Genomic DNA, 10,730 nt, shown 5'->3' with positions numbered 1-10,730 from the left:
ACATCTAGTGTTACAGCGTTTTGTGTTACGACGTGTCGTGTTACGATTATAAGACATCTGGTGTTACAGCGTTTTGTGTTACGACGTGTCGTGTTACGTTTGATTATAATACATCTAGTGTTACAGCGTTTTGTGTTACGACGTGTCGTGTTACGTTTCATTATAAGACATCTAGTGTTACAGCGTTTTGTGTTACGACGTGTCGTGTTACGATTATAAGATATCTAGTGTTACAGCGTTTTGTGTTACGACTTGTCGTGTTACGTTTCATTATAATACATCTAGTGTTACAGCGTTTTGTGTTACGACGTGTCGTGTTACCTTTCATTATAAGACATCTAGTGTTACAGCGTTTTGTGTTACAACATGTCGTGTTACCTTTCATTATAAGACATCTAGTGTTACAGCGTTTTGTGTTACAACATGTCGTGTTACGTTTCATTATAATACATCTAGTGTTACAGCGTTTTGTGTTACGACGTGTCGTGTTCCTTTCATCATAAGACATCTAGTGTTACAGCGTTTTGTGTTACAACGTGTCGTGTTACGTTTCATTATAATACATCTAGTGTTACAGCGTTTTGTGTTACGACGTGTCGTGTTCCTTTCATCATAAGACATCTAGTGTTACAGCGTTTTGTGTTACAACGTGTCGTGTTACGTTTCATTATAATACATCTGGTGTTACAGCGTTTTGTGTTACGACGTGTCGTGTTACGATTATAAGACATCTAGTGTTACAGCGTTTTGTGTTACAGCGTTTTGTGTTACAGCGTTTTGTGTTACAGCGTTTTGTGTTACAACGTGTCGTGTTACGTTTCATTATAATACATCTAGTGTTACAGCGATTTGTGTTACGACGTGTCGTGTTACGTTTCATTATAATACATCTAGTGTTACAGCGTTTTGTGTTACGACGTGTCGTGTTACGTTTCATTATAATACATCTAGTGTTACAGCGTTTTGTGTTACGCCGTGTCGTGTTACCTTTCATTATAAGACATCTAGTGTTACAGCGTTTTGTGTTACGACGTGTCGTGTTACGTTTCATTATAATACATCTAGTGTTACAGCGTTTTGTGTTACAGCGTGTCGTGTTACCTTTCATTATAAGACATCTAGTGTTACAGCGTTTTGTGTTACGACGTGTCGTGTTACGTTTCATTATAATACATCTAGTGTTACAGCGTTTTGTGTTACGACGTGTCGTGTTACGTTTCATTATAATACATCTAGTGTTACAGCGTTTTGTGTTATAACGTGTCGTGTTACCTTTCATTATAATACATCTAGTGTTACAGCGTTTTGTGTTACGACGTGTCGTGTTACGTTTCATTATAATACATCTAGTGTTACAGCGTTTTCTGTTATGGCGTGTCGTGTTACGTTTCATTATAATACATCTAGTGTTACAGCGTTTTGTGTTACGGCGTGTCGTGTTACGTTTCATTATAATACATTTAGTGGTACAGCGTTTTGTGTTACAACGTGTCGTGTTACCTTTCATCATAAGACATCTAGTGTTACAGCGTTTTGTGTTACGACGTGTCGTGTTACGTTTCATTATAATACATCTAGTGTTACAGCGTTTTGTGTTACGACGTGTCGTGTTACGTTTCATTATAATACATCTAGTGTTACAGCGTTTTGTGTTACAACGTGTCGTGTTACCTTTCATTATAAGACATCTAGTGTTACAGCATTTTGTGTTACAACGTGTCGTGTTACCTTTCACTATAAGACATCTATTGTTACAGCGATTTGTGTTACGACGTGTCGTGTTACCTTTCATCATAAGACATCTAGTGGTACAGCGTTTTGTGTTACGACGTGTCGTGTTACGTTTCATTATAATACATCTAGTGTTACAGCGTTTTGTGTTACAACGTGTCGTGTTACCTTTCATTATAAGACATCTAGTGTTACAGCGTTTTGTGTTACAACATGTCGTGTTACCTTTCATTATAAGACATATAGTGTTACAGCGATTTGTGTTACAACGTGTCGTGTTACCTTTCATCATAAGACATCTAGTGTTACAGCATTTTGTGTTACGACGTGTCGTGTTCCTTTCATCATAAGACATCTAGTGTTACAGCGTTTTGTGTTACGACGTGTCGTGTTACGTTTCATTATAATACATCTAGTGTTACAGCGTTTTGTGTTACGACGTGTCGTGTTACGTTTCATTATGATACATCTAGTGTTACAGCGTTTTGTGTTACAACGTGTCGTGTTACCTTTCATTATAAGACATCTGGTGTTACAGCGTTTTGTGTTACAACGTGTCGTGTTACATTTCATTATCCCTTTGAGACACTTGTGAATTAGGGCTATATAAATAAACAATGATTGATTGATTGATTGATTGATTATAAGACATCTAGTGTTACAGCGTTTTGTGTTACGACGTGTCGTGTTACGTTTCATTATAATACATCTAGTGTTACAGTGTTTTGTGTTACAACGTGTCGTGTTACCTTTCATTATAAGAGATCTAGTGTTACAGCGTTTTGTGTTACGACGTGTCGTGTTACGTTTCATTATAATACATCTAGTGTTACAGCGTTTTGTGTTACAACGTGTCGTGTTACCTTTCATTATAAGACATCTAGTGTTACAGCGTTTTGTGTTACAACGTGTCGTGTTACCTTTCATTATAAGACATCTAGTGTTACAGCGTTTTGTGTTACAACGTGTCGTGTTACCTTTCATTATAAAACATCTAGTGTTACAGCGTTTTGTGTTACGTGTCGTGTTACCTTTCATCATAAGACATCTAGTGTTACAGCGTTTTGTGTTACGACGTGTCGTGTTACGATTATAAGACATCTAGTGTTACAGCGTTTTGTGTTACGACGTGTCGTGTTACGTTTCATTATAATACATCTAGTGTTACAGCGTTTTGTGTTACGACGTGTCGTGTTACCTTTCATTATAAGACATCTAGTGTTACAGCGTTTTGTGTTACGACGTGTCGTGTTACGTTTCATTATAATACATCTAGTGTTACAGCGTTTTGTGTTACAGCGTTTTGTTTTACAACGTGTCGTGTTACCTTTCATTATAAGACATCTAGTGTTACAACATGTCGTGTTACCTTTCATTATAAGACATCTAGTGTTACAGCGATTTGTGTTACAACGTGTCGTGTTACCTTTCATTATAAGACATCTAGTGTTACAGCGTTTTGTGTTACAACGTGTCGTGTTCCTTTCATCATAAGACATCTAGTGTTACAGCGTTTTGTGTTACGACGTGTCGTGTTACGTTTCATTATAATACATCAAGTGTTACAGCGTTTTGTGTTACGACGTGTCGTGTTACCTTTCATTATAAGACATCTAGTGTTACAGCGTTTTGTGTTACGACGTGTCGTGTTACGTTTCATTATAATACATCTAGTGTTACAGCGTTTTGTGTTACGACGTGTCGTGTTACGATTATAAGACATCTAGTGTTACAGCGTTTTGTGTTACGTGTCGTGTTACGATTATAAGACATCTAGTGTTACAGCGTTTTGTGTTACAGCGTTTTGTGTTACGACGTGTCGTGTTACGTTTCATTATAATACATCTAGTGTTACAGCGTTTTGTGTTACGACGTGTCGTGTTACGATTATAAGACATCTAGTGTTACAGCGTTTTGTGTTACGACGTGTCGTGTTACGTCTCATTATAATACATCTAGTGTTACAGCGTTTTGTGTTACAACGTGTCGTGTTACCTTTCATTATAAGACATCTAGTGTTACAGCGATTTGTGTTACGTGTCGTGTTACCTTTCATCATACGAAATCTAGTGTTACAGCGTTTTGTGTTACGTGTCGTGTTCCTTTCATCATAAGACATCTAGTGTTACAGCGTTTTGTGTTACGACGTGTCGTGTTATGTTTCATTATAATACATCTAGTGTTACAGCGTTTTGTGTTACAACGTGTCGTGTTACCTTTCATTATAAGACATCTAGTGTTACAGTGTTTTGTGTTACGATTATAAGACATCTAGTGTTGCAGCGTTTTTGTTACGACGTGTTGTGTTACGTTCTGTTGGATGAAAGTCAGGAAATGTCAGAAAAGAGCTACACAACAAGCGATTACATGTTGGGGCTGATCTGGATCCTTTCTACTAAGTTATTATCATCATAACGTTAATATTGTGTGTATATTTTGATGAACCTCTCAGGAAATGTCAGAAAAGGGATATATGGAACAAGCAGTTACATTCCTCTGGATCACTGTCTGGATTCAGAACTTTTTTTCTCCTGCAAGGTGGGGCCTGGAGGAGGTCTGCTTTTCTGGTATTTTAGAGTCAGGGTGTAATTTAAATTGGACTAACAAGGAGGTGTTTTCCTAAGGTCTTGTCTTACGCAATAAAGTAAAACAGCTGTGGTGGTCAACAAAGATCTCCCACGTGTGTAAATATTGTCTGCCTCCATCATCACAACTTTTCTCCAACCCTCAAAGTTACATCCTGCCCTGCTCTCACGTTAGTGAAGTTACTCAAAGGGGAACTGCACACAAAAAGCCCCGAGAACCCCCAGAAATGTACCCCACCACCCCACCCCCCCATCAGACTGATTTCCAACCCCCAAATCCCAGAGCAGCCCCCACTCCTCTTTTTTTCTCTCTTCCTGCTGAGGAATGTGCAGCAAATGAGCTCCATGTGTGAGCGAAGGAGCCCCACGGGAGGAAGGCCAAGGAGAATTTACTGCTGACGGAACACAAACATTGACTTCATCAAACATGATGCTCAACATCTGGCCCATCTTCCACCAGGCTGGTGTGCACACTCACAACGTGCAACCACTGGATGCCCTCGTTAAGACTGATGTTTTATTGTCAATATGTTGTCCAAATGTACATAAGTACATTTGGAATGGGTCCGCTAACGTGTTGGTAACCTCTGGCTTTTAAGGTAAATGTTAATAATCCAGGCAGCTAGCATACTAACAATTTGTAATGTGAAAACATGGAAACATCTTTTGATGTGAATCTTACAAAAAAGTCACGATTCAAATTTACCAAGTTTTTTTTATTATTCGGGTGTTACCATTTAGTGGTCAATTGTACGGAATATGTACTTCACTGTGCAACCTACTAATAAAAGTCTCAATCAATCAATCAATCTGTTCACGGTCTGCCGGATCCTCAAGAACCGTCCCCGCTGGTTCTCTTTCAGGTCCATGTAGTACTTCCGATTCTCCCGCACTAGGAACTCGCTTTTCAGGGCCCGCCGCGGCTCATCCTGCACCATGCACCGGGTTGCTGGGACCCAACTGGGCGTAGTGTTCGATGAAGTCCCCCAAGTAGTCGCGGAACTCGACCGCCACCGACATAGACAGCGTGAGGCGGCTCTTGTTGCCACCGGCCCCCGACTTCGGCTGCGAGCCATTTGTCTCGTCTCTGTGGGCTTTTATCACGCTTTGGCAGAACAAAATACAACCTTTGTTTTCCCTGTTTCCGGTTGTGGTTAGCACAACCGAAAACAACACAGTTTTTCGGCATTTTGGAGGCGGAATGACGGGTTTAACCAGCGTAGGTCGACAGGTTAAAGAGTAATGGCAACGGTTTGTTTTCAACGCCAGTCTGGTTGCTATGGCTCGAAGAACCCGTATGTAGCTCAGTTGCCCGGATGTCGGCCCTCACCCATTGAAAAAATAACTAGTAAGGAAAGGTATATTTACATGCGACAAGTCAGTTGGCGACGTTTTGGTAGAAAACCTTCATCAGGCCTGACTCGTCAAAAGAGAAATAGCAATAGCAGGGCTCGCACGACAGGTAGGAGAAAATATCCCTTCACCTTGTCGTCGAATAAAGGTCATGTAAATGGCTAGGTGCTGATAGCTATAAACAAGGGGGTAGGGTCCCTGTAATTCACTGTGTTGGACTTCAAAATAGAAGTTTTACCAAAACAAAAGTGTAAAACACAACCCAACACAGCGACCCTCTGTGGTCCCAAGCTGCTATTGCAACATGCCTGCTGAAACAATAATAACAGAACAAGAAACATTGAATATTGAATATATAAATATAAAATAAATATATATGAAAATATGTTAAGTAAACAAACACTTATACCCATACATAAAAACATGCATGTGTATAAACATTCAAATAAATAATGCAAAAAAGACCCTGGATTGTAATATAGGGCTCCAGTAGGACACACAGAGGAAGGAGAAGACTACCTCCCATAATTCTGTAAAGTTTGTGTAGTGCTATGGATTTGAACGTTGCGATCTATTGAGAGTCATCCAATCTTTTGTTGCAGAGAGCCTGTCCGGGGGGGGCGGACAGGCGGGCGAGAGGGGGTGAGCGCCCCTCCGGTGCCCGGAAGGGACTGACCGCCCCTCCCGGTGTTTCTCGTAAGAGCCTGAGGGCCGCCTAGGAGGGGGTGAAGCGTCTCGCGCGTGCAGGACGAGACCTCCCCTTTGCGTGCGGGCCCCCGACCGGCGTACCAGCCGAACGGGCGGGGGTGGCCCGCCAGGGGACCATGGGGCTCAAGTTGTCGACCTCCACGCGGTGAGCCCTGAAAACTAGTACAAACTAGGCCAACGACAACACCGTGGCACAACACGGGGAAGCCGGGGACTTTGTCAGTTCCAAAAAAAAAGGTGGAAGATTTTTTCCAAGTGTCTAGGACGGGGGTCGGCAACCCGCGGCTCTAGAGCCGCATACGGCTCTTTAGCGCCGCCCTAGTGGCTCTCTGAAGCTTTTTCAAAAATTTATGAAAAATGGAAAAAGATGAGGGGGGAAAAAAAATTGTTTTGTTTTAATATGGTTTCTGTATGAGGACAAACGTGACACAAACCTCCCTAATTGTTATAAAGCACACTGTTTGTATTAAACATGCTTCACTGATTCGAGTATTTGGCGAGCGCCGTTTTGTCCTACTAATTTTGGCGGTCCTTGAACTCACCTTAGTTTGTTTCCATGTATAACTTTCTCCGACTTTCTAGGACGTGTTTTATGCCACTTCTTTTTCTGTCTCATTCTGTCCACCAAACTTTTAACGTTGTGCGTGAATGCACAAAGGTGAGTTTTGTTGATGTTATTGACTTGTGTGGAGTGCTAATCAGACATATTTGGTCACTGCATGACTGCAAGCTAATCGATGCTAACATGCTATTTAGGCTAGCTATATGTACATATTGCATCATCATGCCTCATTTGTAGCTATATTTGAGCTCATTTAGTTTCTTTTAAGTCATCTCAATTCAATGTATATCTCATGACACACTATCTGTATGTAATATGGCTTTTAATTGGTTGCGGCTCCAGACAGATTTGTTTTTGTATTTTTGGTCCAATATGGCTCTTTCAACATTTTGGGTTGCCGACCCCTGGTCTAGGAGGAGCGGCCTGTCAGAAAGCCAAAATGGTGTGGAAAAGTTAGATTAGTGCCTTATGTTGATGGAGGTACATAAAGGGTTAGGGGTTAGGATTATCGTTGGGGTTAGGGTTGGATATCCACCTGGGTAAGGAATTCAAAATTAGTCCCTCTACTTGCTGGAAGTCACTAAAAAAAAGCTGGGATTTTGTCAAAGTGTCTAGGTGCGTGTTCCTTTAAGAAGGCTGACCTGCCGTGGATCTCCACTCGGAGGTAATGTTCAAAATTAGTCCCTCTACTTGCTGGAAGTCACTAAAAAAGCTGTACATTTGTCTATAGATGTGTATTCCTTTAAGAAGGCCGACCTGCCGTACAGCCCCCCGGATAGAAAGGTCAAAAAAGGCCCCCAGGATGACTGGCAGGTGAGCTGGGAAAGAAAAAGCAACATTAAAACTAAAAAGGACAGCGGAGAATTGCAGCCCTCCTGTGGACTTCCGCCGCAATTGCACACATAAAGAAATTCATTATTTCCAAGTGTGCCTTATTTAGTGTCTCAGACTTCGCAGTGCTTATATAGCCCTAAATCACCAGTGTCTCAAAGGGCTGCACAAGCCACAACGACATCCTGGGCTCAGATCCCACATCAGGGCATAGTGTTGCATCATCCCATGCATCACTTTTTCACCCCATATATATAAATATATACGCTATATGTCCATGTATCACTCCTTCACCCCATATATATATATATATATATATATATATATATATATATATATATATATATATATATATATATATATATATATATATATATATATATATATGTATATATATATATATATATATATATATATATATATATATATATATATATATATATATATATATATATATATATATATATATATATATATACAGTATATATCCATGTATCACTCCTTCACCCCATATATATACGCTATATGTCCATGTATCACTCCTTCACCCCATATATATACACTATATGTCCATGTATCACTCCTTCACCCCATATATATATATATATATATATATATATATATATATATATATATATATATATATATATACACGCTATTTGTCCATGTATCACTCCTTCACCCCATATATATACACTATATGTCCATGTATCACTCCTTCACCCCATATATATATATATATATATATATATATATATATATATATATATATGTATGTATATATATATATATATATATATATATATATATATATATATATGTATATATATACGCTATATGTCCATGTATCACTCCTTCACCCCATATATATATATATATATATATATATATATATATACACTATATGTCCATGTATCACTCCTTCACCCCATACATATATATACGCTATATTTCCATGTATCACTCCTTCACCCCATATATATATATACGCTATATGTCCATGTATCACTCCTTCACCCCATTTATATAGGGTATATTTCCATGTATCACTCCTTCACCCCATATATATATACGCTATATTTCCATGTATCACTCCTTCACCCCATATATATATACGCTATATGTCCATGTATCACTCCTTCACCCCATATATATATACGCTATATTTCCATGTATCACTCCTTCACCCCATATATATATACACTATATGTCCATGTATCACTCCTTCACCCCATATATATATACGCTATATGTCCATGTATCACTCCTTCACCCCATATATATATATATAGGGTATATTTCCATGTATCACTCCTTCACCCCATATATATATACGCTATATTTCCATGTATCACTCCTTCACCCCATATATATATAGGGTATATTTCCATGTATCACTCCTTCACCCCATATATATATATATATATATATATATATATATATATATATATATATATATATATATATATATATATATATATATATATATATATATATATATATATACGCTATATTTCCATGTATCACTCCTTCACCCCATATATATATAGGGTATATTTTCATGTATCACTCCTTCACCCCATATATATATATATATATATATATATATATATATAGGGTATCACTCCTTCACCCCATATATATATATACGCTATATTTCCATGTATCACTCCTTCACCCCATATATATATAGGGTATATTTCCATGTATCACTCCTTCACCCCATATATATATATATATATATATATATATATATATATATATATATATATATATATATATATATATATATATATATATATACGCTATATTTCCATGTATCACTCCTTCACCCCATATATATATAGGGTATATTTTCATGTATCACTCCTTCACCCCATATATATATATATATATATATATATATATATATATAGGGTATATTTCCATGTATCACTCCTTCACCCCATATATATATACGCTATATTTCCATGTATCACTCCTTCACCCCATATATATATAGGGTATATTTCCATGTATCACTCCTTCACCCCATATATATAAAGGGTATATTTCCATGTATCACTCCTTCACCCCATATATATATAGGGTATATTTCCATGTATCACTCCTTCCCCCCATATATATATATAGGGTATATTTCCATGTATCACTCCTTCACCCCATATATATATACGCTATATTTCCATGTATCACTCCTTCACCCCATATATATATATATATATAGGGTACAGTTCCATGTGTCACTCCTTCACCCCATATATATAATGTATATTTCCATGTATCACTCCTTCACCCCATATATATAGGGTATATTTCCATGTATCACTCCTTCACCCCATATATATATACGTTATATTTCCATGTATCACTCCTTCACCCCATATATATATATAGGGTACATTTCCATGTATCACTCCTTCACCCCATATATATATACGCTATATGTCCATGTATCACTCCTTCACCCTATATATATATAGGGTATATTTCCATGTATCACTCCTTCACCCCATATATATATACGCTATATTTCCATGTATCACTCCTTCACCCCATATATATATATGGTATATTTCCATGTATCACTCCTTCACCCCATATATATAGGGTATATTTCCATGTATCACTCCTTCACCCCATATGTATATAGGGTATATTTCCATGTATCACTCCTTCACCCCATATATATACGCTATATGTCCATGTATCACTCCTTCACCCCATATATATATATAGGGTATATTTCCATGTATCACTCCTTCACCCCATATATATATAGGGTATATTTCCATGTATCACTCCTTCACCCCATATATATATATAGGGTATATTTCCATGTATCACTCCTTCACCCCATATATATATACGCTATATTTCCATGTATCACTCCTTCACCCCATAAATATATATATACGCTATATGTCCATGTATCACTCCTTCACCCCATATATATAGGG

General features: G+C 38.0%; 1 long non-coding RNA gene across 1 annotated transcript; it reads left to right on the top strand.

Moving 5' to 3' along the window:
- Positions 1 to 6,941: 6,941 nt before the first annotated feature.
- LOC133649594 (uncharacterized) lies at positions 6,942 to 7,794 on the top strand. The gene is made up of 3 exons (XR_009826091.1): positions 6,942 to 7,035; positions 7,548 to 7,603; positions 7,670 to 7,794. It is a non-coding gene; the product is annotated as an uncharacterized LOC133649594 (long non-coding RNA).
- Positions 7,795 to 10,730: the final 2,936 nt, after the last annotated feature.

Source organism: Entelurus aequoreus, linkage group LG05, assembly GCF_033978785.1.
Source record: "Entelurus aequoreus isolate RoL-2023_Sb linkage group LG05, RoL_Eaeq_v1.1, whole genome shotgun sequence".
Lineage (NCBI taxonomy): Eukaryota > Metazoa > Chordata > Actinopteri > Syngnathiformes > Syngnathidae > Entelurus > Entelurus aequoreus.
Note: the sequence above shows the minus strand (reverse complement) of the source record. Positions and strands in the feature narration are given on the sequence as shown.